Raw genomic sequence first — 25,568 nt, 5'->3', positions numbered from 1 at the left:
GGAGTCTGCCACAGTGCGACTGCGCTGCAGCAGTGCCTCAACCTCGGTGGCATCTTAGGGTGCGCGAGGCGGGTTTCCACCAGCACTTTGGGCAGCCCAGGTGTGCTGTCCGATGCCCAGCCTTTCCGACCCGCATGCTGCAGGCTCCTGCCTTCACAGAACCACAGAATCATCTAGGCTGGAAAAGGATCACCTAGTCCAACCATTAACCTAACATTGACAGTTCTGAACTACACCGTATCCCTAAGCGCTATGTCAACCCTTGGACCAGCCCAGAAAAATCCACTTGGAAATTCCCCATCAGCACCACCAATTCCCACTTTTATCTTCTGCCTCAGAAACACAACAGAAAAGAAACTGCAAAAGGGGCATTTAATTAATCGCGTTTCTATGTCCAAACTTTTCTATCACCGGCACCAAATTTCCAGTGAGGGAGTTAAGGAGAACAATAAACACTGCTCTGAAGCCAGGAAAGAGATTCCTGCTGGAGGGCTGCACAGGAGCTCCCCAGCACTCTCGCTGCCTGTTATCCGTGAACAAAATACCAAGCCAGCATCCAAACGTAGCTCACGTTACCTCCCAGTCTCTCACCCTTAGGCTCCCGTTGCTTTCAATGCCTTTGGACAAGGCACATAGTCTCTCGATTATCTTTTCAGCAGAAGCTTCTAGTTTATTTGCAGCCCACAAATACCTTTTTGTTCCAGCTGATTTCATTACTTGGTAGAAATACGCTCTTTGCAACGCGGGTAAGCTTGGCTTTACATGGATGTGTGGTGCCTAATAAAGCAGGGCCCTGCTTACTCACTGGAGTTCCTAGACGTTCATTCAATAGAAATAAAGAACAATTTGGCAACTTGGCTAGCAGGCTACAGGCTGCCGGCCAGTTTACAAATCAGTAACCAACTCGATGAGACTAAAATCCTCTGCCTGGGTTCAGCTGGATGAAGTATTTTTGCAAATGCTGTATTTTCTGGGAAAATGGCATTTCAGATGGACTGACAAGAACTGCAAGTTCAGGTCAAGTGAAGGAAATAGTTCCAGCTGAAAGAAAGCAGGAAAAATATTATAGGGTTGAAAAAGTTTAGTCTGGCATACTCGAAAACCGTTTGTTCCAGAAGTGTCAAATGGAAACTTTTTGGCTTTTTCACTTCAGGATGGAAATTTTCATTTAAAGATTGACCTAAATTTCTAAAAGGAAGATATTAAATAATAGGAGTAAGAAAGAGATTATACCACTCTGGATCACATATGGCATTTCAAAATAATAAATATTTGGGTTTCTTTCTTAATTCTTCTAGGGGAAAAAAATCCTGATCTTCTTGAGAAAAAAATCCTGATCTTCTTTGCCTTGAACCAGCACTTCTCCCCGAAACATTCAGCTTAGCCACTGAGCAAAAACATGGTCACCTCTCCACTGGGTTTTGCAAACACTAAGAACAGCTCGTAGCATGTCTTCAGAATAAGTATTTTTGGTGTAGACAACCAGAACCACAGAGAAACGACTCGATATGTTCAGGGACATAGGATGGGCAAGGAGAGTCAGAAATAAACTCTAGGCCTTTTGATCCGTGATTTCCTGGTCAATAATACACTGTGTGGCTGTCACTGACTGGGATGCTTTTGTCTCCTGCTAAAAGATCGCTTAACGCTCTTCCCAGAGTCCATTTGAGGAATGTTTTAGAGTCGCAGCATTATCAACATGGGAAAATGAAATGCGGAGAGATTTTTGAGCTGCGTTTACATAATAAGCAGCCTGCAAATTTGGGGCGCCTGTGTTTTTGGCTGCCTGACTTCAGATACCCGCAGCCTGATTTGCATGAGTATTATGCACCCAGAACTCCTACTGAGATCAAAAAAACAACTCGGTGCCTCTGCAAAAACAGGTTGCTGGCATCCAAAAATGGAGGCACGCAAATTCAGCACATTTTTCCAAAATCTGGGTCCGCACCCCTCATCTGAGGCAGCCGCTGAGTTAAATGCAGAGTTCAGCCTCAGCAGTTCCTGGCAGAATCCATCCCAGTTTCTACCTCTACAAAAATCCACCAAAACCCCTCTTAGGATTTTGGAGGCTGCCTGTTGTCCTCTGCTGTTTTTTTTAATCACCCTGATTTGAGGCATTTCTTCTCGAGCCTAGAAATACTAAAATTGCTCCACACTTGCTATGGGCCACCTAGATGTGCATACACATACCCAGCACAAAAGCAGTCGGTTTAGAGCAGACACCGTGAGGTTTTGCCAAAGAGCAGATACGAACTGAAGTTGAACAAGGAGCCCATTTTGTCCGTGGGCTTTCACCGTGCTGCGAGGTGAGTGCTGACCATGCTCAGCAGCCCCAGGTTACCACGGCCTGTGTGCTCACCACCCCGTCAGAAAGCCGCAGCAAACAGAGGTAAATGTAGACCACGTGCCATCAGTCTGTGGCCAAAATAAACCAGAAAGAAGATTCAACAACACTTCCTGCTTTTCTAGGAGCAAGGTGGACACTAGAACATTCTGCATCAACTGCCTGCAATGTCTACTTGTGGCGTTTTGCTTGTTGAGGGTTTTTTTTTTCCAAGTGGATGGAGGCGGCCGTATTTGGCTTGGAGAAGGAGCATATGCTGCCAGAGTTTGGAAAGGGCAACGTCATGCCCGGGTAGTTAGCCTAACAACGACTGGGCTCCATCCAGCTGTGGCAGGACTGCTGGGTGGTTGCTTTCATGTGCTTTTTGTTTCACGTTCATCACCCTGGCATCCGAGCAGTTTGCATCTTGGTTTAGCAAAGGTTTAACCACAAGAGCTCTCTCCTTGTGAGGAGGGGGAAGGGCGAGAGGCTGAGTGCTTTACAGAGGGCGGGGTACAGAAATGAGCTGAGCAGATTTCATCTAGCCTTGCTTTTGACTCTGATCTTCATCAAACGCAGCTCGATAGGCAGGCAAATCTGCTGCAGCCCGTGGAAAGGCAGTTGGCGGGGTCATCGCACCGGGATGGCGGTGCCCAGGGGAGCTGCGCCAGGCTGGGCTCCAGGCGCAGGCGCTGACGGTGCTGCAGAGGGACCATTTCTGAAGATGCTCAGCAGCTTTGCACCCTCTGCCTTTGTCGCAGGCAGTGTTAAAAAGCCACGCTTCCCTGTGGAAGAGGAACGACAGACAGAGAGCCAGAGAGGGTGTTAAGAAAAGAAATCTAATCATTTATAAAAAGCAGCTTAACCCAGGTGGCCATAGGTACTCTGACAATCTGTTCTGGGCAAGAATTGTATTTCCTGCAAGTTCTTTCACTTATGTCAGTCTGTGTTTCAAATCAGCTTTGACACAACCTCAGAGACGAAGGCTTTGAAGTCTGAACTAAATGTGCTACAGAGATCATTATTCATAACCACTCAGACGGAGAGGGAATATTTTCCTTTTGAAAGGTCCTGCCAAACCTGTCCTGTGCTTTGTTTGCTTTCAGAGGCACTGTGGTCATTCTTTGGGAGGAAAGAAGATGGAGGAAAGAAAGGGTGATTACAGCCTGGCAGGGAACAGCCTTCAAAAATCACTGATCAAAAATTCACTAATTAAGAAAGTACAGGGACCATCCCAGCTGGAAACCGCTGCTTCGCATGGACTCCATCTAAAAGACTTTTGCGCAGAAGCTTCCCCAGGGAGCAGTCTTGGGCCCAACTCTGCGACATCTTGATCTGCATCGGTTTTACCGAGAGTTAAGCTGCCGAACTTTGTAGGTCAGTGGTTCTATTTGCAGTGGCAAGGTGCAACCCAAACAGCGAGTGTTTACATATTTGGAGAGCACAAATCCAACTCAGTCTGCAGGGAGAGCAGTAATCATCTAGGATTTTATAGTACAGGGATTGGCAGGGTTGGGGCTGCATACATACGTCTCCAGAGCAGCTTTGAAGATATCTAATTTTTACATAGGAGTTATGAGAACGAGTTTTGGCTGAAGTTCTGTGTAATAGTCATTTCAAATGCCCCAGGGCCCAACCTGCTCCTTCTAAAGTCCCTGGAAAGGCTCCAAGGCAGCAAGCTGAGACCCTTGCTCTCTGTGCCTACTCTTCTTTTAGTGCCTTTCCTCTGTTCATTTGTCCTCCACTTATTTCTGCTTTTCTTTTTTTTTTTTTTTTTTTCCTTTCTGAACATTTCTGTTGCTGGGTTCAACTAAAACCTTCCTCTGGCACAGTGTCATTCCTGAAAATATTGACAGCATTTGTTTCCTGAACCCACCCTCTTCTCTGAATTTGTCTCTCTTTAGGGTCTTCTCCCCAACCTTTTTAGCATTGCCGCTGGCCCTTCTCTTCCACATTCTCATTTGGTATCACTTCAAATGCATCTTTCTTTCATGGTAGCTTCTACCTGCCTGCCCACTTACAAACGCTTCTCTGATGAACATCATATTGCCTCCTGCTGCTCTCTTCTCCTCGTTTCCTTTGGTGTTTCTTCTTTATTTCTCTTTCCTCCACTTCTACCTCATTTCTGCCTCAAGATCTCTGCTTCCTCCCTACCACCTCATCGCCTGTTCTTCCTTTCCTATCCACATCACCCCAGTCTCCTCATCCTCATCTCCCATCAGTTTCTCTCCTCCTTGCCCCCTTCATATCTGCACCTGCCTTTCCTTCTCTGCTACACACACAATTCCCCAACACTTTCTTTCTCAGAGAAGGAGCTGGACATAGAGAAGGGGAAGGAGGCTCAGGGGGATATTTTTATTACCTAAGTTAGATAAATAAGCTCCCTTGCAGTCAGTGGAGAAGTACAGGACAACTTAGGAGGTTTATTAGATGTCGTCTTCCTTTATTGACTCTGCAGGGAGCCTAACTCGCTCCACCTAATTTAGTAGCCTGAAATTAATGAAGCCACGTGAATATCCTCTGCACAATCTCACTTTTGTTTAGGCCCATGCAAAGGAGAGAGGGAAGGACAAGGTATCAGTAACACAAGGAAGCTATCTGCCTGTGACCAGGCAGCCTCAGCTCCTGGCATACCTGGTAGGCACCAGTGGGGTGCGGGGAGTGGCAGCTTTTCAGAGATCCAAAGGAGAGGAAAATGGTTTTGCAGATGTCTGGGGGAGCATCTCCCAGCCAGAATGGGGCTTTGGGCTGTGAAAACCAGGTCACTTTTGAAAAAGGGCCATGGGGGATAGATCTGTTACACGAGAAGGGCAGGGTCAGGCGACTCTGAGGGACCTGAAAAGCAAAAGCGGGGAGGACTCGTCCAGCAGAAGGAAGCAAAGAGATGAGCAATGTGGTGGTCAAAGCAGTGAACCAAAAAAGAAGGGTTTAGCACCACGTTGTTTAGAAGGATCAGCGTCGCAGGCACCCAGGCTACTGCAACAGCAGTGAAGGAAGGGTGGCAATACCAAGGGCCCGCGTCTAGGTTTTCACTGTGCTGGCTGACGGACAAGGGGACACTGGATTTGAGAGACGATGCGGGCAGAAGCCCTGGGAATGGAAAACAGCCTGGATGTCCAGCGAGACAGCTGAATCAAAGATGAACAGCTTGCTACTTTAATTCCCCCCACTCTGGGGACCTCCCCAGACCATCTGCGCACCTGGGTATACCTCTAATATTTCCTCTGCTTTATTTCCTACGTCCTCACCAGGTCCTGGGCTACAGCTGCTCTTGTAACACTTAGTATGTGCTCACCGAGGACAGAGCTGAACGGAGTAAGACACTGCATCTGCTTTAGGGTCATAAAATATTGCTCCAAACAGGACACTGGTTGGGAACCTATTCTCTAGCTTCCCATATTTTTCACACTGCTTGCCTTGACAAGCCCACTGAAAACCCCCAAGCATTTGGGTGAGTGAAAAGGTATATTAATCTGGGACAACACAAAGGCTGGAGGACAGAGGGGTAGGAAGCTCAGAGGCTGTGCACCCTTTCACAGCTGATGTCTTTATTTTTACTGCAATTTCTTTAGATGAGTTCCAAGGCTATTAGATAATATTCTTGTGCCAAAGGCAAATAACCTGTTTTGAACTGACCAAACACACCCCTATCCTTTACTGAGAACCACTTGCAGCTCTTTTCATTTCACCCATGTAGAAGTGGAAACATTAGATTTTCCTTTTTATTTTAATGAAGGAGAACCCCCCAAGTTCAGCCTTCCCCCAAGATCTGACAATACAGAGTGAGAAGGGTGGTGGGGGAGCTCTCAATACTCCAGTAATGAATAAACATGGAAATCTTCCAAACCAATTAAAAGGTGCAAGAAGACAAATATCATCGAAACTATGGACATTTCAAAAGACAATCAGTCTTTGCTCTGATAAAGAAAAAAAAAAACAAACAAGATTCTTAAAGGTTTCCCAGGGTAAGTGTTTTTCCTCCCGCCCTGCTATTTTCCCTCCCCCTCAGCAATGGTATACAAGCACCTTGGTTTGTCAAAAGTACAAAGCCTTTGGGAGAGGACAATGCATCCAAACTGACTCCAGAAGAAAACAAGAAAAACCTTTCAGCACAAGGACTTGTGGAGGTGGGGGCAGAACAAAAAGCACTAACGCCTTAGGAGAGATTGAAGGAGAAGCTGCTTTGAATGTGCCAAGAGAAGGAGCCCTCACCCTTTATGAGGCTTTCTCAATGTAGCCGCAAAGCTGCTCTCTGACTTCCAGCCCTGTGATTTTCCACTCCAGCCTCGCTGTTTATAACCAGTACACAAAGCCCTTATCTTCCAAGCACAGCTTTAGATTATAGAGAGGGCATGCTGTCAAGAGAGACTGTCAAGGCTAATGAGCACAGGGTTAAACCAGTGCTGCAGCAATGGGACACCACTCGCTCGAGGAGCTGCTCGGCAGCAAGGCTGGGTTTTCAGCACATCCAGGCACACATTTACATCTGTTTTTCCCCCCTCCCTGGTTAGCTCCTGTTGCTCTGAAGCTACAGCTTGACCACCTGATCTGCAAATAACCAGGCAACAATAAAAGCCTTCGGAGCCTGCAGGAAGGCAGTGCTTCCTGTACCCCCCCCAGCCACCAGCGCCCAGCGGGAAGGGAAAGTGCTTGCACAGGTGGGAGCCACATTGTGGCTGTCAACTTTTTTTGGGGGTGTGTATACCTTTGTGTCTTTTTGTGTGGATAGCAAGATTTTAAGCATGCCGGTTAAATAACCAGGGAAGAAATTCCACATTCTGGCAGCCAATCTAAATGGCAACTGCAAAAGGCTCGCATAAGCCACGTGGGACCTTACAAAAGCCACGTGCCTCTTCGCAGAATGTCGATCTTCTTCCCAACGCCGTAAAGAAGGAGCACCCCACTGAGACGACACCCACAGAACCAATATGACAACCTTCTGCCCTGTGTTTTGGCATTATCCAGCCAGAAAGTGAGAATTTCCATCAAAACTATTGCTTATTCTGAGAAAAAGCCTCCCATTCCTCTGTGCTCTAAGGTTACTGCTTCACAGCATGAATTAAGAAAGGTACAGTTGGTAGAGTGGAAAACAGAGCAACCTGGGAATAAATTAGTCTATCATCACTATAAATGGAAGGCAGCTTAAGACTGTTGAATGTGGAAATCACAAACATCCTGGTACATATTTTTCCGTTCATATCATACATTCAGATAAATTGAAAGTGATCTTTTGTATCATACTTCCCCCGCCTATCCAATGCAGTCATTTCCTCTAATAAACTTCCTAGTGCTTTGTGTGGTCAAGTGTTAGATGTCCCCAAGGGATGAAGTTTCCACCACTTCCTTGCAGGGCATTGCACATCTCTCCATCAAGGAGATTTTTGATATTCAGTTAAATGTTCCTTTTCTTGCTGCACTCCCATTACTCCTGATTATCCCCCTGCATACAGCCTTAAGTAAATCTGTTTAGCATTTACTTTTTTCTAACACTGGCGACAGTTACTGCATTCCCTCTTTGTCATCTTTTGACTAATTCATGGAGAAAAATTATGGGAAAGCACATTCACAGACAACCTCCCTCCCTTTTTTTTGTTTTGGTTGCTGTTGTTGAATGCCCTCCAGCATGCCTCTGTCTGCCTAGAAGTGCAGTACCCAGGACTCAGGGCAATATTCCACATGCTCTGCCTTCCCACATGTAAGAGGGTGCCTTCCCACGCATTGCCCACTTCTGCAGCTTGAGAAATATCACTTCCAATCAGCTAGCCGCTATCATTCCTCGATCTCCTCAACACCATTTATTCTTGCTGCATATTTGAGTTTCAAGTTGTTTTTCTCCAGTTTGCATTTCTCCAAGTTGGAACTTGCATTGTTGTTTTCCAACCATTCTTTAATCTCTCTTGAATTGCTTCATATCACTTTCCTGTCTATAAGGGTGTTCACAGCCTTCCCCAGTGCAGCATTGTTGTGTCTTTCACTTCTTGTATAAAAATTAATAAGTATATGTACACAAACCATCAGAACACCTAGACACCTGCAGTGAATGACTACATTTGCACAACACATATCCTCTAGCTCTACTCCTCCTCTACTGCTCTGCTTGTTTTCTAAAACTCAGATTGTTTAAGAGACAACACACATCATCTAGCTCTACTCCTCCTCTACTGCTCTGCTTATTTTCTAAAACTCAGGTTTCTAAAACCACTAAAGGGCTCACAAACTGTTTAAGAGGCTGCATCCCAACTGCAAGTCACAGCAGTCATCCATCACCCCCCGGTTTCACTGAAGTGCTCTTATTCTGTTTGGAACAGGGAAGCCACCGCTGTCCCCTCTAAGGCTGCTGTTATAACAGCGTAAAGACACTCATGTCGATAGAGCTCATTTCCATGAATTTACAATAAAAAGTTTAGGAATAAAAACTGGATGTTCCCTGCAGAACATGTTAAGTCAGCCTGAATTTATCACTGAAGCCCATGGTATGTGATTACACACCCACTCCACGCCAGCCTGCTGCCAGACCACCACATTAGCACAGTCCAGCCCTGGTGTTGCAGGCTGGCCATGACCTTTCAGCCGAGATGACCATCTGGGGGCTAATTTGAATGGGGATGGTGTGAATTTCACACCTGATGAGGAGAGCTGAGACTCCCCAAAGGAGGAGCCATGCAGAGCCCGCACACTCACTTCAACAGCCTCTGTGCATGCGTGTGCAGAGCTTGTGCAGTGCCAGTCATGCAAAGCGAGGCCAAATCAGACCAGCTTACCTTCCACGACTCTCCCAAAAAAGTGTTTTCATCTCTTAAAACATACAGGCAACCTCGGTCATGTCACATTCCTTTTGGGATTAGTATTTTGAGGTCTTCTGAGCACCTCTGCCAACAGATGACACCAAAGCATTCAGCGAAGAACATAGTGTATCTGTTTCTCCCTTTCTGGAACACCATCTTACTAATAAAATCACAGAATCATCTAGGTTGGAAAAGCCCTTGAAGATCCTCCAGTCCAACCATTAACCTCACACTGACTGTTCTGATCTCCACCAGATCCCTCAGCGCTGGGTCAACCCGACTCTTCAGCCCCTCCAGGGATGGGGACTCCCCCCCTGCCCTGGGCAGCCCATTCCAACGCCCAACAACCCCTTCTGCAAAGAAATACTTCCTAAGAGCCAGTCTGACCCTGCCCTGGCGCAGCTTGAGGCCATTCCCTCTTGTCCTGGCGCTGGTTCCTTGGCTCAAGAGACTCATCCCCCCTCTCCGTACCCTCCTTTCAGGGAGTTGTAGAGGGCCATGAGGTCTCCCCTCAGCCTCCTCTTCTCCACACTAAACCCCCCCAGTTCCCTCAGCCGCTCCCCATCAGACCTGTGCTCCAGACCCTGCACCAGCTCCGTTGCCCTTCTCTGGACACGCTCGAGTCATTCAATGGCCTTTTTGGAGTGAGGGGCCCAAAACTGAACCCAGTCGTCGAGGTGCGGCCTCACCAGTGCCGAGTCCAGGGGTCAGATCCCTTCCCTGTCCCTGCTGGCCACACTAGTGCTGATACAAGCCAGGATGCCATTGTCCTTCTTGGACACTTGGGCACACTGCTGGCTCCTGTTCAGCCGGCTGGCAATCAACACCCCAGGTCCCTCTCCAACTCGCAATAAATAAAAGGACATTTTGTCACATGTAAGCAGAGGACTCGGCCAGGCTGGCATGCCTTTGTGCTCAGCACCTTAACTGTAGAGACCATGCCTCAGAATAATTACAACACTAAGTCTCCAGCCTGAAAACCATTCATGTATTACTTCATTTCATGCAAACAAGTGCTACCTTTAAGGTGAGATTATGCACAGGCACAGAGCAAAATACATGCTTAGTAGGACTACGGTGCAATTTGTCAGCTGTACACGTATACTCAAACTAGCTTTCATTTGGTTCCTGCTAGCAGTGTAGAAGTGGCAACGCGCTGCTGAGATGCTAATGAAATAACCTGGGTGGCAGGAGATCCACATGGCCACGCACCGGCAGATTTGCAGCGCAGTCTCTTCAGGGCCAGCCCTGAAATCGTTCCACCCTGCAGACCCAGCAGCGCAGACGTACCCTACCTTGGTGGCTACCGTCTGGCTGAGGCTGGGGGAGGTACACAGGTGGCTTCAGAGTGGTCCAGAAGAAGCAACTCCATTTTAGTGTGCACAGCACTATACTTCCAGTGGAAAATATCTGGATACTCACCCATTTAAGTTAAAACCACTGTCTGAAATAGATCTGTACTTGTGTCATAGATTACAATAAGAAACTCTGGGTAGGAGAACAAAGTAAGAGTTTTCTGAGTACACGGTTTCAGAGGTAGCTGCTTCCCCCACTGGCAGGCACGGAGGGATTTTTGCTGCTTTGCAAAAGGGGCCTATTAGATAAGCACCATTACTTGCATCTTGCCACCCACCTCAACTTTATCACCTGCCAGGGTCCTGTGAACATCACCTTGGCAATTATTTTCAGAAGCAAGCACAAAGTAGTGGCTTTGTTGATTTGTGGGTTTTGTTTTTGTTTTGTTTTGGGTTTTTTAGGAAGAGATTTCCACCTGTAAAAGAAAGCATCTGAGCAAAACATATGTATTCCCTTCTGTTTGTTGCTAGCTGCACAAGTCTCAGAGCCTGGAGGAGGCAAGGCTTGCTTGAGGCTCTCGCATTGTGCTTCCTCATGGCCGGCCAAATAGCTTTTTGCAGCAAGATGGCCACCGCCAGCAGCAAGTTCAGAAATGACACCACTTTTGGTTCAATTTCACAGGCACGCTGAGAAAAAGGATCCTAAGGATGTGAGATTTACAGGCAAGCAAAACAGGAGCTAGCTTTCTCCTTTCCTTTCCCCCAGGGCCGCCCAGGCTCTCCTCGGTCCTTCTGCTGTCCCTTTCATGCTCTTCCAGGTGATCTCCGCAGTGCCCTTGCTGGCTGAGGTGTCGACAGAGCAGTTTCACTGCTTTTTTTTTCCCCCAGGAGACAATCATGCCACCCCATGGGACATGGGAAAACAATCCTCGCTGACTGTGTAACAGTCACACGCTCCTGGGGGACTGGTTTTGTGCTGGAGGTGGTGGGGTTGTTTGTTCATTTACTTCTTTCCTATCTTTTCCTCCTCTTTTTCCGTTTCCTATTTATCTTTCCTTCCAGAACCCTTGAAACTGTGCAGCTCCCCACCAGTGGACGCCTCCAGCTCTGCAGTAGGGCATAACAGCCGAAGAGCAACGTTATCAAACAGTTTGGAGCTGGGGTTGAGGAGAAATATGTTGTCCAGCGGGAAGAAGTCTATACGGAAGCAAACCAAATACAGACACCCAGCCTGGGACTCAGCCAGGACAGTACCTTCAGACTGGCGCCCCCCTATGCTTTTTTCTTTTTTTTTTCAATAAAATTGCCAGGAAATGTTTTGTTACCTCACGTGGGCAAGGCAAGAGCTTGCACCCGGGCGGGGAAACCTCCGTCAGCTCCGCATCTCGCTGGCAGAGTGCACAGTACCACCTACTGCTTAATGGGATCACTGCCTGAAACGGCCTGGGCAGCCTGTCCTCGGAGGCCACGCTCCGATCCAGCCCAACAAAACTTAGCTTTTGCCAGGATCACAGCACAGGGACGCACATGCCCGCAGGCAAATAATCACCCCAGTGGCTGCCCCATGACAGTGCCGAGACTTAACCCAACCACCAAGCCAACTTTGGGTGCAGCTCTCTTGTCAACTTGCTGCTCCCAGAATTAAGGAACTTAGCAGGGCAACATGATGGGCACGTAAGAGGGAGCATTTATACCCACCTCACATCCGCAACGAGATGGATCAAAGCAACACGCTGTGCGGAGGTGCTTGTGCCCATCTGCCAGCCTACCTGCGACAGGCAGCACGGAGGCCGGCAGCACAACGCGCAGGGACCGAGCGTGAACCAGGAGACCGAGGCTATAGCAAAATGGAAGACGGCACATTAATGATGCAGCGCTGATCTTCCCTAGCAGCCTTTGCTGCTGATTTATAGAGCCAGCACGATTCATTTATCCAGGCTACCTTCATTTTATTGTTATTAATTGTTACGAGTTTTTTTGGCAGGGACGGGGAAGCTTGTCTGATTAAAAATAGCTTTGGGGACGGCAGCTGGCAGAGTCACAATGAGAGAAAGATCCAGCTCCCGATCTTTTTTCAAAGAACGTGTTCTTAGCAAGTAATTGGGTGCAATCAAGTGCAGAGATAAATAGTAGCACTTCCCAAGGCGTAGCTCAAGGCTCTGATCCTGCCAGTCGATGTTTGCAGGCAAACATTCAGAGAAGCCAAAGACCTGCTCAAGTCTCTGCAGACTTTCTGGCAGGACCTGCGCCCAACTGCTTTGCAAGGCTGGAGAGAAGAGATTTTTCTACACAGACCAGGACACCTTAGCAGGGCAGGCTCTCGGATGCACAAAATACATCACAACGGTATCAAAAACATGCTGCGTTATGGGCTGAGAATCTGGTTCCATGAGCGCACGTGCATCTTCACTCTTTGTGGCTGACACACGTGTGTTTCTGCAGGGCCCTCATCCGCACGCTCCAAGCAGTTTCCACAGCTTTCCCACTTTGCATTCTGCATTCAAGCAAGTTTCCGCAACCGAAAAGGAAAATTAGCAGCAGGCTGAAGAACCTACACTCCAACTGAACAGCGAGCATGCTGAGAGCTGGAACTACGCTTTTCTCTTTTACCCATTTTTGATGTCCACTGACTGTTTTACCACAGATCCTCACTCTCCATTTCCAGTTCACAGTGAACCTCCACCTGAACACAAATCTGAGCTTGTCTCTAGGTTACAGACATTTTTATTTCCTCTGTCTGATCTACCAGTGTGATGTTCCAAGGATGGCTCTCCAGCAGTATGAGCCAGACAGTGCTTAAACTACAGGAGGGCTGTGCTAGTCGGTTTTGGCTAGTGGGCTCCAAGATCCTTGCCGCGGGATGGAGCAAGCCAGCTTTCCAGCATCCAAGTGCTCACCCCATCATCCAGCTTCACTTCCAGCCAAGCCAGAGAGCAGCAGGACTTCTGGAGAGCTGCCCTCATCGGTAGCCTTTGAACTTCTCATGGAGGTCTCTGCTGCCGGCCACTAGCTCTCTCAAGCATTCGCTTCCTGTGGCTCTTGGGCACATGAAAATCATGTTACACAGCCCCACAGATCAGGAGGGCTGGCCCACCTTTAAGATGTTGCTTTCTAATGTGCTCACTTCCAGGAAAGTTTTGGCAATCTGTGAAGCTCTTTCTTTGGAAAATGTCTCACACTGTGTCATTAGGTGAAAATGGCCTCCGGAACAGCTAAAAAAAACAAAGTATTTGCCCACATATCCTATTTGCAGAAGGAAAGTGCCTCACTGCTGCTTTTTTTTTTTTTTTTTTTTTTCACCCCGGTATGTATGATGAAAACATCTGAAACTGTTAGAATTTATATAGGCAGATTTGGCAGACTTGAGATTTAGTTGGACTGTGACACAGGATTTAATTTTGGAGCTTGCTTGCTTGCTTCCTGAATATGCACTCTGTAACCAGACGAAGTTTTAGCCGCTCAGACAGCGAGCACGGCCGCTGCGGTTTGCCTGTGCTGACAATAGGCAGGTGCTCATCGCTGTAAACCAATGCAGCTACACTGAAATCAATAAACCACAACAATTTATACTTGCTGAAGTTCCGGCCCTGTATTCTGATTTTTTTTTTTTTTTTTACTTTTTTCTTTTCTTCCTTTGCCGTTTTAGCACATTTGCTCCCGATTGCCTCCACCAAACGCAGCCCATCATGCCAGGGACAGGCTGAGCCCTGAGCCAGAGTGCCACCTACTGAAACCTGAATTTTCCATTCCCGGTTCTTCCCCCCCCCACCCCGGCTCCGCATCCCCCCCAGCTTCCTCCAGGGCCTGGGATACACTTCCAAAAGACACAAAAGAGCAGGAAAGAGGATTTAAGTTGTTTATAAGGCCATCACCCCTATTTTAACAGGCAAAACCTCGGGGAGGGGGGAAGAAGAGGATTTGTTTTCCAGGTTTTTGGTCTGCCTTAAGCAGAAAGGTACACAAAGAGAGAAAAAAGCCCCGGCTTGAAAAACATTTCCTTTTAAATGGCATGATATGCCTTTAAGGGGAAGGTAGCAGGCAATGATCCATCTTCACCACATACAGACTTGCCTTGTTCTTCCATTTCTGGCTGAGTGATAAAACGTTAAATGTCATTTCCTGTATCAGTGGTTAACCACTAGATGCTGGATCAGAGATTTACCAGAAGTGCAATATTCAAAAGTGGACCTGCTGCTTTCAATAACCCTTTCTTGCACCCTGTGGGAACCATTTAACCTTTGAGAGAGGGTGGTGTGGGGGGGAAACACAAACAAAAATACCCTGGATTTGGGTAGGGAGATAAGTCTCGAGCTTTGTGCCAATGGCTCACACTTCGTCCAGGTTAAATCCTTCCCTGGCCCCAGCCTGGCACAACACTGAGGCTTGTGAGAAAGTGAAGCAACTACGTGGGTTGTTTCTGAGCCCTCGGTTCTGTCGTCAGCAACTGGAGATGAGGCGCTGGGGGATGCGGCTGTTTGTTTTGCACTGATTTTCTTCTACTAAAGGCCAGCATATTTAGCAAATGGACTGACGCTGGAATTCAAAACATGTACTTCCTACCAGCCCTTACTTTCCATTTATTTTGCACTGCAGAGGCAAGCAGTTTATCTGCCCGGGCTGTATTCATTTTATTACCATCATCACAGTCAGTTATGGGGTTGAGGGGATTAAAAATTATTTTGGGAAGAGCAGCTGGGAGAGTTAGGAGCAGATAAGGAAATTTCAGTTGAGGCTACATTTCCAAAGGCTGAATTTTGAACATGTGGTTGTGCAATTGCCTGTGCAAATAGAGAGTTATTTTCCTAATTACATAATATTTGTAAAGCACTCAGAACGTAAAATGGCTAAGCACACATCGAGAAATACTAGTTAGAGAAAGTTGTGGCCAAATAGTGGTGACGAGCATCTAGAAATAATAGAAGCAGGTCCTTTGGACATACGCCTGATGTCTAAACTCCCTATGAGTGGAGTTGCAGCAACACCCCTCGCTTTACCCTCTGGTCCCTGTATCATCACAGTGTCCCTGCTCTCAAAGAGCTCAAACAACTCAGTTTGAGCTTGAGCTCAGTTGGAGAACGCCCTTTTTCAGGGTGGGGAACGGCTCTGCCTTTGCTGCGTGCACGTGCCTCGCGCGACAGAGCCCTTGTCCCTGAGGGCAGCCTGCAGGCAGTATTGCAAGTCAAATAATAAATAGTAATAAGCTCAGAGTTGAGGTACCACACTCCTTTCTTCCTCAGCCAACAGGAAACCCCCCCATCTCTTCTGTCATTACTATTGACTCATTTGCAGCGCAGCAGCACCCAGCTGACTCAGTCGTGAACCCGAAGCCAGCCATGCTAGGTGCTGTGCAAAAAAACCTCCGTGGCCACACAGTCCCTCCCTCGCAGAGCTGATGCTCTCAGACATGAAAGGGAAACGCTCCCAGCATCCCAGGCCAGGCACACCTCAACCGCCGGTACGCGCGCCCACCGCGGAGTTTCACTCCCGAAGGACACACACAAGGAGGCTGTGGGAAGGGTACGGTTCAGATCCTGGGCTTTCCAGGCAAACGAGGGCAGAGAACAGTGATTTGCAGAGCACAGCTCGCGTTGCTCTTGAGCAGTATCCACCAGCCACCGAGCAGCGATAAACAAAGCTGCACCGAGACCAACCGAGACAGCTTTCTGTGCCGCTCAGGGAAAAAAGTGGGATGGTGGAAGATCCAAGAAGATTTCCCCAAAAGGCGATGTGTTTTTTTTTTCTTCGCTCCAAAAGTCACAGGAAATCTCCAGATTACTCATCCTTTCCCAGGAACCCTGGCTGGAAAAAAATCAAGGGGCCTCACTATTTTCCTACAAACACACACACACACACGCACACACACAAAGGAGCCCTGCAAAGACCTTAACACCAGCTGTGCTTGCCCTTGCCAGAACTTCCTGAATCCACCCCCGTTTACCCTAGCTTGCCAAGCAATGCAAATATTTGAGAGGCCACCTCGTTTCCGCAGCGTCTGATGTAAAAATCCGCATCGAATCCAAGCGGTAAAGGCTGTGACTCACAGCTACTCAGCAGCCAGAAGTCCTGTCAAGCAGGCCAAGCTTTTATATAGCAGGAGGTCACTGGAACACACTCTGGCTCACCTCTCTCATCGATCAAAAGAGTGTAACCACTTAGAAACAGCTCCTGCTCGCCTTCCCTTTTTAAAGTCAAATGCTAAGAAGCTGCTTCCTAGTAGGCAGAGAACAGGATGACACAGATATGGTATCTCAGGGAAAGAAAATGAAGTTTTGTCTCAGCGACTGCTGAAACTTCCAGCACAAATGAGTTCTGCCGTGTAACCCGGGGACTGCAGCCAAGAGAAACTTGAGTCAGAAGACCTGATTTCAGTTCCTGCCTCCGCTACTGCCCCGCTGTTTGATCTTGGATTAGTCATTTAGTAAAGTCCTCCTCTGATGACTACTCCTTGGGAATAGCCTGGACATCAGCAAGAACGTGGAAGAGCCAGGTGACATCTGCAGCCAAGTCCCAAAACTGGGGAGAAAATAATAGCGTGTTGCTGCAAGGTCTACATGGAAGACGGGCAGTGAGGAAGGAGTGAGGTAGAAACCAGTGCTTTGATAGCTATCAAGGTGTAAAAAAGAATTAACAAAACGGGGACACCTCTCCCCACACACATGCATACATTGGGAATGTGGAGCTTCTGGGCTTCCAATATGCTGCACAAGCAAGACAGGCCTCATGACAGAGTCCCCTGGGAGGTGACTTGCCTTTCATGCTTTAAGGGTCAAATCTTTGACCACATCAGCAATCCCACACATTCAGGAACCATGAATCAGGGCTTCAGAAGTTGCAAGTCTGACTTCAACTTCCCAAAGTTTCCAAAGCATGCCCTTGCATACTTTTTTTTCTGTTTTTACATGAGCACCCAGATTATTTTCCATATTTAATTGACTCCAGAAGCTGGAACTAATGATCTGTTTGTCAGGGCATGTAATACTCAGGACAGTATGGCCCCCCCCTTCAGCCTTCATATTTGAAAAGCTTTTTCCGCTGCTCTGTAGTTCTGTAACAGACCACACCTACTGCACAGAGGAAATAATTCCTGACTAAGTAAAGACTAAGAATCTATTGAGATTTTTGTTTTCTTCTTTTAGGTCTTGTTTATACCTCAGAATTGTACTGGTATTAAGTCAGTTCACAGTAGACTGAGGACACACAAATTCATTAAACCATGTCAAATCAAACGTCTCAATTTTAAGAACACCTTAAAATGCATTTAGCCTTGGCCAGCAGTGGCTAATTTAGCCCTGGACACCTACATTTTCATACATAACCTTTCAAGGTGGTTTCTCCACCCTTCAGAAACGCACCTTGCTTACTTGCACACAGCTCCAGGCTTAAGCTTCAAGCCTGACTTCCCTCTCCACACATCCAAAAGAACTACACAGATGGATCTCACTGGGTGAATGCGCTGGAACTGGGTCAAAAGCGGTCTTGCAGCAGCTTACCTGAGTTCTGATCCAGCTGCCCTTCTCCATGCCTTCACATTTATCTTTCCAAATCTCCCCTCACACCTGCAGGAAGGGGTTGTGTTGCCATTCGAAGGCGTATGGAGGATCCTAAGAGAAACAGAGGTGAGGCTGCCACACCCCTGTGGCTATCACAACTACCTATCCCCCCAAGTTGGTTTTGAGTAGTGAATAAAGGAAAGCAAACCCTCCTTGTCCAGAGCCTGCTTCCACAGGTATAGTCATAACAACCCCCCGAGGAAGAGCAGGGAAAATCTGACAATATCGTGTTTATTCATGAAGACTTACCCTTGTGTTGATGTTCTCCTGCAAGGCCCCAAGCTGAGTGATGGTGCTTTTCTATCCAGAAAAAGGAGCAGTAGTAAGCAGCCTGGTGCATTCCTCCTCCCTTACACACTGCTACAGTTACATACGTTGCTACAGCATGTGAACTTCCGGTCTATACTGTTTGGATGGTCAAGGCTTCAACATGTGACAAAAATCTCGAGGGCAAAACGCGGATTTAAAAGACCCATCTCTGCAGGAAGTCTAAAGTGTAGCCGTGGTCATCGCTGGAATGGAAATTAGTTTCTTGGTCAATGGTTTCTGATGTAAATAGCTTTTAGCATTAAAATAGGACAGGATTGGCTGTCTTGAAGTTATTAAACTATGGGAGTGATATCTCCCTGAATGAGGTACAGCTGAGTTAGGCTTGACAAGCACATTAAGAAATTTTTGAACTTGCTGAAGGAAGGTGAAGATAGCATTATGGGGGAAAATGCAGAGCTAGGTATTTCTTAAGAAAAATGTCTTGCAGAAGAGACTCAAAATTAAGAGCTTATACTTTCAGAGATTCTGAGCATTTTCATTTCCCATGATACTCTCTATAAAGGGCAACATCAGTGGCAGTTTTTCTTTTAAATCCAGATTTTTCTTCATTGCCGCAGACCATGCTTTGCAGCAAGTCCATTCTTACCACTGTGCATGTATCTATTCAACTAGTAATTTGTAGAGCACTGTAGGCTGTGACCTAAGCAGACAAAAATGTGCTGAAATGTAAACTAACATATTTGGTAGGGATGTAACACAAAAGAATTACAGAGGTTATTATAGTTTTGCAGATATGGACACAACAGAGAAGCAGCTCCTTCCATGGTATTGCAAACCCTTAGGGCTTACACATTATGAATTGGCTCCAAAAGCTAAGAGACGAAAATAATTCCCGTATTTCTTTTTTTATTTGCCTTCTAGAGTTTATATTTTCAAGATTTTCTCTTTAAGCACAAGGGTTATGAGTTTGCATTAAAAATATAGTGAAAGTTTAATCATGTGATTCCAGGAACACAGGTTTGACGGGGAAAAAACCCTATATTTTTTCCAGTATGTAATTCATACAAGATAATCACCTATGTTTTAAGAGTAGTGTTGCTTGCAAGTAAATCCTGGGATAACCTAGAGACAGAAGCCAGCAGTGCACTGCAGGAGATGGGCAGGTTGTTGCGCAGAGAGAAAAAGGAGGTAAATTGGGCAAAACTAGCAGGGTTTAAGTGGCAGAGGCTGTGGGAGTGACCTGTGTGGGAGGAGGCCATGAACTGCCCTGGGCCAGTCATGGCTGCCCCCCGTGGCCCACAGTGAGCCAAAACTCCAACCAAAGGAGCACGTGGTGCCTCCACTCCAACATATTTAAGCATGAATGGCAGCCGTGAGGAGAGGAGCTAAGTGAGGAGGTGTGTTTGGAGACAGGTGAAGAGATGCAGGAAAAATACAGAGAAGATATGTGAGGACTTACGTGAAGAGAAGCATTAGGAGAACGTGGAGGGTGACAATGTTGGGGGGCACGGCTGGAGACGCACTCAAGAAGGCGATGCACACTGGGGCAGGGACACCCCTGAGGAACTGCAGCCTGTGAAGGTCCCGCACCAGGGAGCAACACTGGGAAGCCCACAGGAACACTCACTAGGAAGCAAAGAGCAACAGATAAAAACCATTAAGCACACAACCCCAACGTCCACCCATCACCTCACTGGAAGGACTGGGAGGGACTGCGTGTAACCTGTGGTGAAAACAAGGGGAGCTGAGCCTCGGAAGTGGGGAGGAGAGGTGTTTGACAGAAGATGAGCCTGAGGAAGGGGAGGGGGGGAAGGTGAATGCTGCCATCCTGCTGGTGAATGACAAGAGGGGGAGACTTCTTTTTTCCATTCCTCAAAAAAAAACAAATAGCACATGGTTTATCCACCTCATAGCTTATTACAAGAGCTGCAAAACTGTTTCATCCTGCTTCCTGCCTCAAGCTGGTGCAAAACGCAATTATCTACTATGCCTTTCTACGTCTAGTCCTCTAAATTTGGTGAGACCAAGCAGCTATTCCCTTATAAGGTTCATTTTGCAACGACCCACTTCTTGCGATGCCTCCCTGCCTTCCAGCTGTTTTATTTTCCCCAAACTTTCCTTACTTCTTTCCAGCAAATAGGGTAAAAGTCTCCCAAGTAGCTTTGTTTCTTTAAATTTGTCACTCATTCCCTCATAGACCTGAAATTATAAACAGCTGTCTACAAAAACACAATTGCTTCTAGAGTAACCAACGTTAAGGACGCCCGGAGAGGGTTATGACTTCAGCCTGCGTACAGGGAGAGAGACAGGGGTGCCGGAAACAAAGATCCTGTTTCAGTGCAGATTATCCCAGCATGAACAATAGAAGGACATATGGGATGTACAGCCAATTCCTTATAAAGAAAACGCCTCTCGGTTTATTCAGGAAGCTCCAGAAACCCAAAAGAAAAAAACAGCAAAGCAGGTCCCCCGCTGTGCCCCCAGGTACCTGGCCCTGTGACAGAAAGAAAAGCTATGAGCCACCTATGCAGATGCCCACGGAGCTTGCCAAGGAGCAGATGCCTTGGGCAGCGAATTAGCCGCTATGGCATGGCCTCTGGGGCCGTATGACTGCCATCCGAAAACGCCGAGATGAGGGGAGAGGGTCACTGGCATCAAGCACTAGTCAGATAGCACCTGGCCACTATCAGCTGTTTCGGTAAGAAATGTTATTGCATTAACCCATCTGGTGCTCAGGAGTCAAGATTTTCCAGACTTACGCCAAAGCAAGAGAAAAGCATAAAGGTTATTTTTGTTAGCAAAAAAAAAAATAGCTTTAAATAAAAGCCAAAGCTATTTCCCTGCAAACTTTCAGGAACGTCCTGTGGAGAAACACAACTGCTAAATGAGAAACATGATTGACTGTTAGTGTGAATGCTTTCAAGGCTTTAACTGTTTAAACGAGCGTATTAATTTGGACTTGGATTTTTCCTCCCAGTGCGCTGATGTCTCTGGCCAAGCGATACTCAGTGTTTCCCATCTGCCAATATCCCTGTGTCCTCAGCATTCCTAGTCACAAAACCAGGGCCCGCTCCGGTACTCCTCTCTTCTGCCCAAGGAGAGCTCTTTCCTATGTCAGGCAGCCACAGCTGCTCTATTAGAAACTTGAAAACAGAGGATCCCAACCTACAAATGACTGTAACAAAATCTCAACAACAAACATTACCTGGATTAAAAAGCAAAATCTATTGTCTGCTTTCACACTACATTTTCACTCACAAGATAAAGCACTTAATCCCCTGCAAAAGGTATTCCCTACATGTGAGCCACTGGCTGGTAGATAGATCTCTAGCAAACTATTTTTCTGAACAAATGGACATGCGTTTGTTTTGTGTGCAGGAAAGACGAACACATATGTCCCCCACCCTTCATTCATTCAGTCATTTAATAATTTTAGAGAATATTGGAAATTACATGTTTTGTAAGGGAAACAGAAGCCAACTAAATTCTGAACCGTGATGTTGCAAGACTTTGGATGCAGATTTCATCAAAGTATCTACCACAATGCAACTGCCTCATGATAAAGATGACTCCAGCCTTGATGAGACTTAGCACTGTCTGCAGAAGTGCTGTTTTCCTTATGTTTAGACAGGCCATACGGTGCGTTGTAAAGAGAAGAAACATCTGTTTTCATCTCATAATCTAGTAACAAAGAAAGAACAAAAGCAACATCTTCACAAGAATCAACAGGGCACCTTTCCCCTCTCTCTCTCTCTCTCTCTAAGGTCCATCTGTATATTGCTGCAGGAAGGGGAGAGGGGAAAGGGAAGTGGAAAAGACTTCTGCATTTAATGGTGCAGCACTAAAAAAACAATCCAGGAATAGAATGGCCATATTTTAAAAACTGACATGCCTGGGGGGGGGGTTTGGTTTGGGGGGTTTTTCTTTCTCCTGTTCTTTCTTTAAGTAAAAAGTGTTGTGAGTATGCATTTCAAGGAAAAAAAACACTCAGTGAATGTGTGTTGCTATCACCACTACCAGCTCCTCCACTTTTAGTTCACTGGGTAAATCCAGAAATGTCTAGGTGTGGAAGATTATGTCTCAACAACTTTCATGTCAAGAGCCCTCCAGGTGTCTTTTGACACGCAAGTTTCCAGTAGCAGTTTTAGCTGATGTGGACACTGTGTTCCCTCCTTGCCCACGCTGTTTGTTCCTGTGCCAGGGCCAAGTCCTCTGGTTTGCTTATTCAACTATTTGGAGCAAGGAAGAATTGATCCCACTGAAAACTAACATTCCCCCCACCCCTTTTTTTTTTTTTTCTGGCTCTCTGCTGTATCTGATCACTGCTCCTCTTGTTGGCACTGACACCAGTTGGACTGACAGTGAAACTAGAGCATGGGGAGACACAAACCACCACTCGGAGTAAGAGGAAAACCAGCGTTCATCACTTATCTCACACTGCTGGACATCCCGCTCCAGGCAAACACCCATCAGGTTCTGTATGGCAAACTACATCACGTAAAGACTTTAGAGCAAGATCAGGCTGTTTAGAAATGGCCGGACGTAGGACACTTCACGTCCCCATGGCGGCACTCTACGAGCCTCTGGCAAAGATGAGGGAACACCACGCACAGCAGTGAGGGAACTGCGCAAACCCCTCTGGGCCTGCTCTTCCACAGGGCTTCTCCGCTCCACCACCCTGCAAGGAGCATCCTTTATGTTCTGGTGACTGATCAACTGCTCCAGCTTGGAAGAATCCACCCAGGAGTGGGGTGGGGGTTCACAGAATCATCTCGGTTGGAAAAGACCTTGAAGGTCCTCTAGTCCAACTGCAAAGTTGAGGAAGGCAGAATTTGATCCTAGGAAATCTGTGGTGTGAGGCTTTATACTAAGATTGGTAACAAAACAGCAAAGCACAAGGCATGAATGGACAGCTGGTGATGGCAGCCACCACCACTGTGTGTGACAGCAGGAGCGGAGGGGCTGTTAAAGCAGATTGTGGGTAGAAATGCATGTAAAACAAGGTGGAAGTTTTCTTTCCAATAAAAAAAAAAAAAAAAAGCACCTGTTTTCTCCTTTCTCTCCCCTCTCCCAATAGCAAATAGCATCAAAGGCAAATTCCGTCTTCCTGAAAGAGACCCACCACACAGAGAGTTTCTCCCACACATTCTCTGCCAGTTCTAACCTGATGCAATCCAGTTTGAGGGGGAAATGTCGGTGTTTCTCGGTGGTCTCCAGGCGGGGTGAGCCTGAGGGCAGGACCCGTGTGCTGAGGCACCATGCAGCTGTCCCTGTGTGGCCCTGGGAAGCACAAGCGACCGATCCCCCCCCGCCCAATCCTGCCTCCTCCCCACAACCACCCTGCGGCCTCAAGTGCCCCTTAGACTTGCTTCAGCTTCCCCCACCCAGCACCGGGCTGCGGGGCCGCAACACCCCCGGGGCGTGAGGGGAGGGGGGGGGGTGGGGGGGGGGGTGTTCCCCGCTCCCGCCCGGCGGCCACTGCCGTGCCGGGATAGCGATCCCTGCCCAAACCCCCGCCGGCGCCACAGCCGCCCGGCGAGGCCCAGCGCGGACCCCGGTGGCAGCGGCTCCTCGGCGGGGCCCTCGGTGGGCGGGCTCCGCCTTGGCGGTGCCCTCGGCGGAGCCGCTCCCTCAGGGCCCCCCCCGGCGCAGGCCCCGCCCGCCGCGGCGGATCGCGCCGCCATGGTGCCGCCATGGCGCCATCTGGCGCCCCGGCGCTGCCGCGGGGAGCGGAGGCCTCGCTGTGGGCATTCTCCCGCGTAAATTAAAAATTTTTTAAAAAAATTAAAAAGTTAAACTAAATTTTCAAATTAAAAAAATTAAAAATTAATTAAATCCTTGGGAGCCTAAGTCCCATCTTTTACTAAGCCTTCAAGACGTTCAGTAAACCGTCAAAGTGACCCTGTTACCTTGGTAAATGGTGAATTAAAGCACTTAAAAGCGATGTTTGTCTTTCTAAGGATTCTACCAATCCCATGACATTTTAAGACACGTAGCGCTGTCAGATGAGGCTGCCTGGCTGGGTGACACCCTGAATTCCCAAAGGAAAGCCCCGAAGAAGTGGTCTCCCCCCCCTCCAAACCGCAAAGGCCTTCGCGCCCCGCGGGTACTGTGTGGGTGCTGGGGCGGTCAGGGGGGTGATGGCCCCCCCAAGGCAGCGTGGAGCTGCTGCCCTGCCCGGCTTGTGTGAGGAAAAGGGACACGAGGGTGTCACTCTGTTGCCGAAAGTGAAGTGAAACATCCCAATGATTTAAATCTCAAAGTGCACATTTTTGATTGTGACTAGAATCCAGGATAATTATTTTCCCCTTTCAGTTTTTCCTGCTTTTCAACAGCGGTAATAGTCTTACCTCCCATCTGAAAGCATTAAGCTTTGTGGAAATAACTACTGTTATCTTCTGTTTCAGATCATCTCTTCCTCAGGAATCTCCACCCAGCTTTACCCGGTAACCTGTGTTTGCAACAGTGAAATATTGTCCACATTATTATTATTCAGTTAAGAATTTAATTTTTCTAAAATTTAAAATTAAAATTTTAAATTTTAAAACCATGGTGCCTAAAGCTTGGTATGTCTTCGGACACTTCTCTACCCAGCTACGGAGTTTCCTAAGCTGAGCTCTAGGCTGTAGATGAGACTTCAGCAGGAGAGAGACCGCATGAATTTCTGCCTGTGGTGGCACCTAAATAAACACTCCAGACTTGAGGGTGATGAGGACACTTGCAACTCCCATGTATATAAGACAGGGAGTTGCTGCAGGTCTGGGAAAGCAACTGCAAAGCCTTTGGGGTGCAATTCAGCTTCCAAAGGTGGTGCTTTTACAGAAGACATCGATCTATTGCCCCTCTGTCTGCACAAGGCTGGCACCTAGTCACACCATGCTGCAAGTTACTATGAAAAACTATGAAATAGAGCTTATAAAGCAAGATTTTGTGAAGAGAGAGAAACATTGGGCTGCTGTCCTGGGCTCTGTCTGTGAATGAAATCAGTTTTAAAGATACTTATAATGGGGTATAGATAGGGAGGTTGCAGGACAAGGGTATCTCACCATTTTCTGGAGGAGTGATTGTTTCTTCATTTCTCTCTCTGCCACTCTCTTCTGGCTTTCTGGGATACATATGAAAGAAAAGAGAAGTGATTGAATTTCCTCAGGCATCAGTGCTTCATGACATCAAAATGATAATTCACTCAGAGCAGATTGATTCTGCTTTGGAAATTTGAAGATTCCCTCCCCTTTCAAACATCTTTGATCAGCAGCCAAATGGTTAATGTTACATTTAAGCCTTTGCTGGGCATCCAAATTGACTCTCATCAAGGAATAAGGACTGTTCACGATGCTCTGTGGCT

At 47.3% G+C, this 25,568-nt stretch overlaps 1 long non-coding RNA gene across 3 annotated transcripts in view; it reads right to left on the bottom strand.

Annotated features, from left to right (window-relative positions):
• LOC141944845 (uncharacterized) overlaps positions 1–25,331 on the bottom strand; it is a 40,511-nt gene extending 15,180 nt beyond the window's left edge. Inside the window, exons 1-5 of one of the 3 annotated variants that reach the window (XR_012629344.1) lie at positions 25,270–25,331; positions 24,574–24,674; positions 19,683–19,849; positions 18,203–18,465; positions 17,894–18,004 (exon numbers count right to left, since the gene is read on the bottom strand). This is a non-coding gene — a long non-coding RNA (uncharacterized LOC141944845). Of the gene's footprint in view, positions 1–16,070; positions 16,203–17,893; positions 18,005–18,202; positions 18,466–19,682; positions 19,850–23,387; positions 23,667–24,573; positions 24,675–25,269 lie in introns of those variants that run through there. The other 2 variants (XR_012629343.1, XR_012629342.1) reach the window with 2 other exon arrangements.
• Positions 25,332–25,568: the final 237 nt, after the last annotated feature.

This window comes from Strix uralensis, chromosome 5 (assembly GCF_047716275.1).
Source record: "Strix uralensis isolate ZFMK-TIS-50842 chromosome 5, bStrUra1, whole genome shotgun sequence".
In the NCBI taxonomy this organism is placed as follows: Eukaryota; Metazoa; Chordata; class Aves; order Strigiformes; family Strigidae; genus Strix; species Strix uralensis.
The sequence above is the reverse complement of the archived record's forward strand: the minus strand, read 5'-3'. Positions and strand labels throughout refer to the sequence as shown.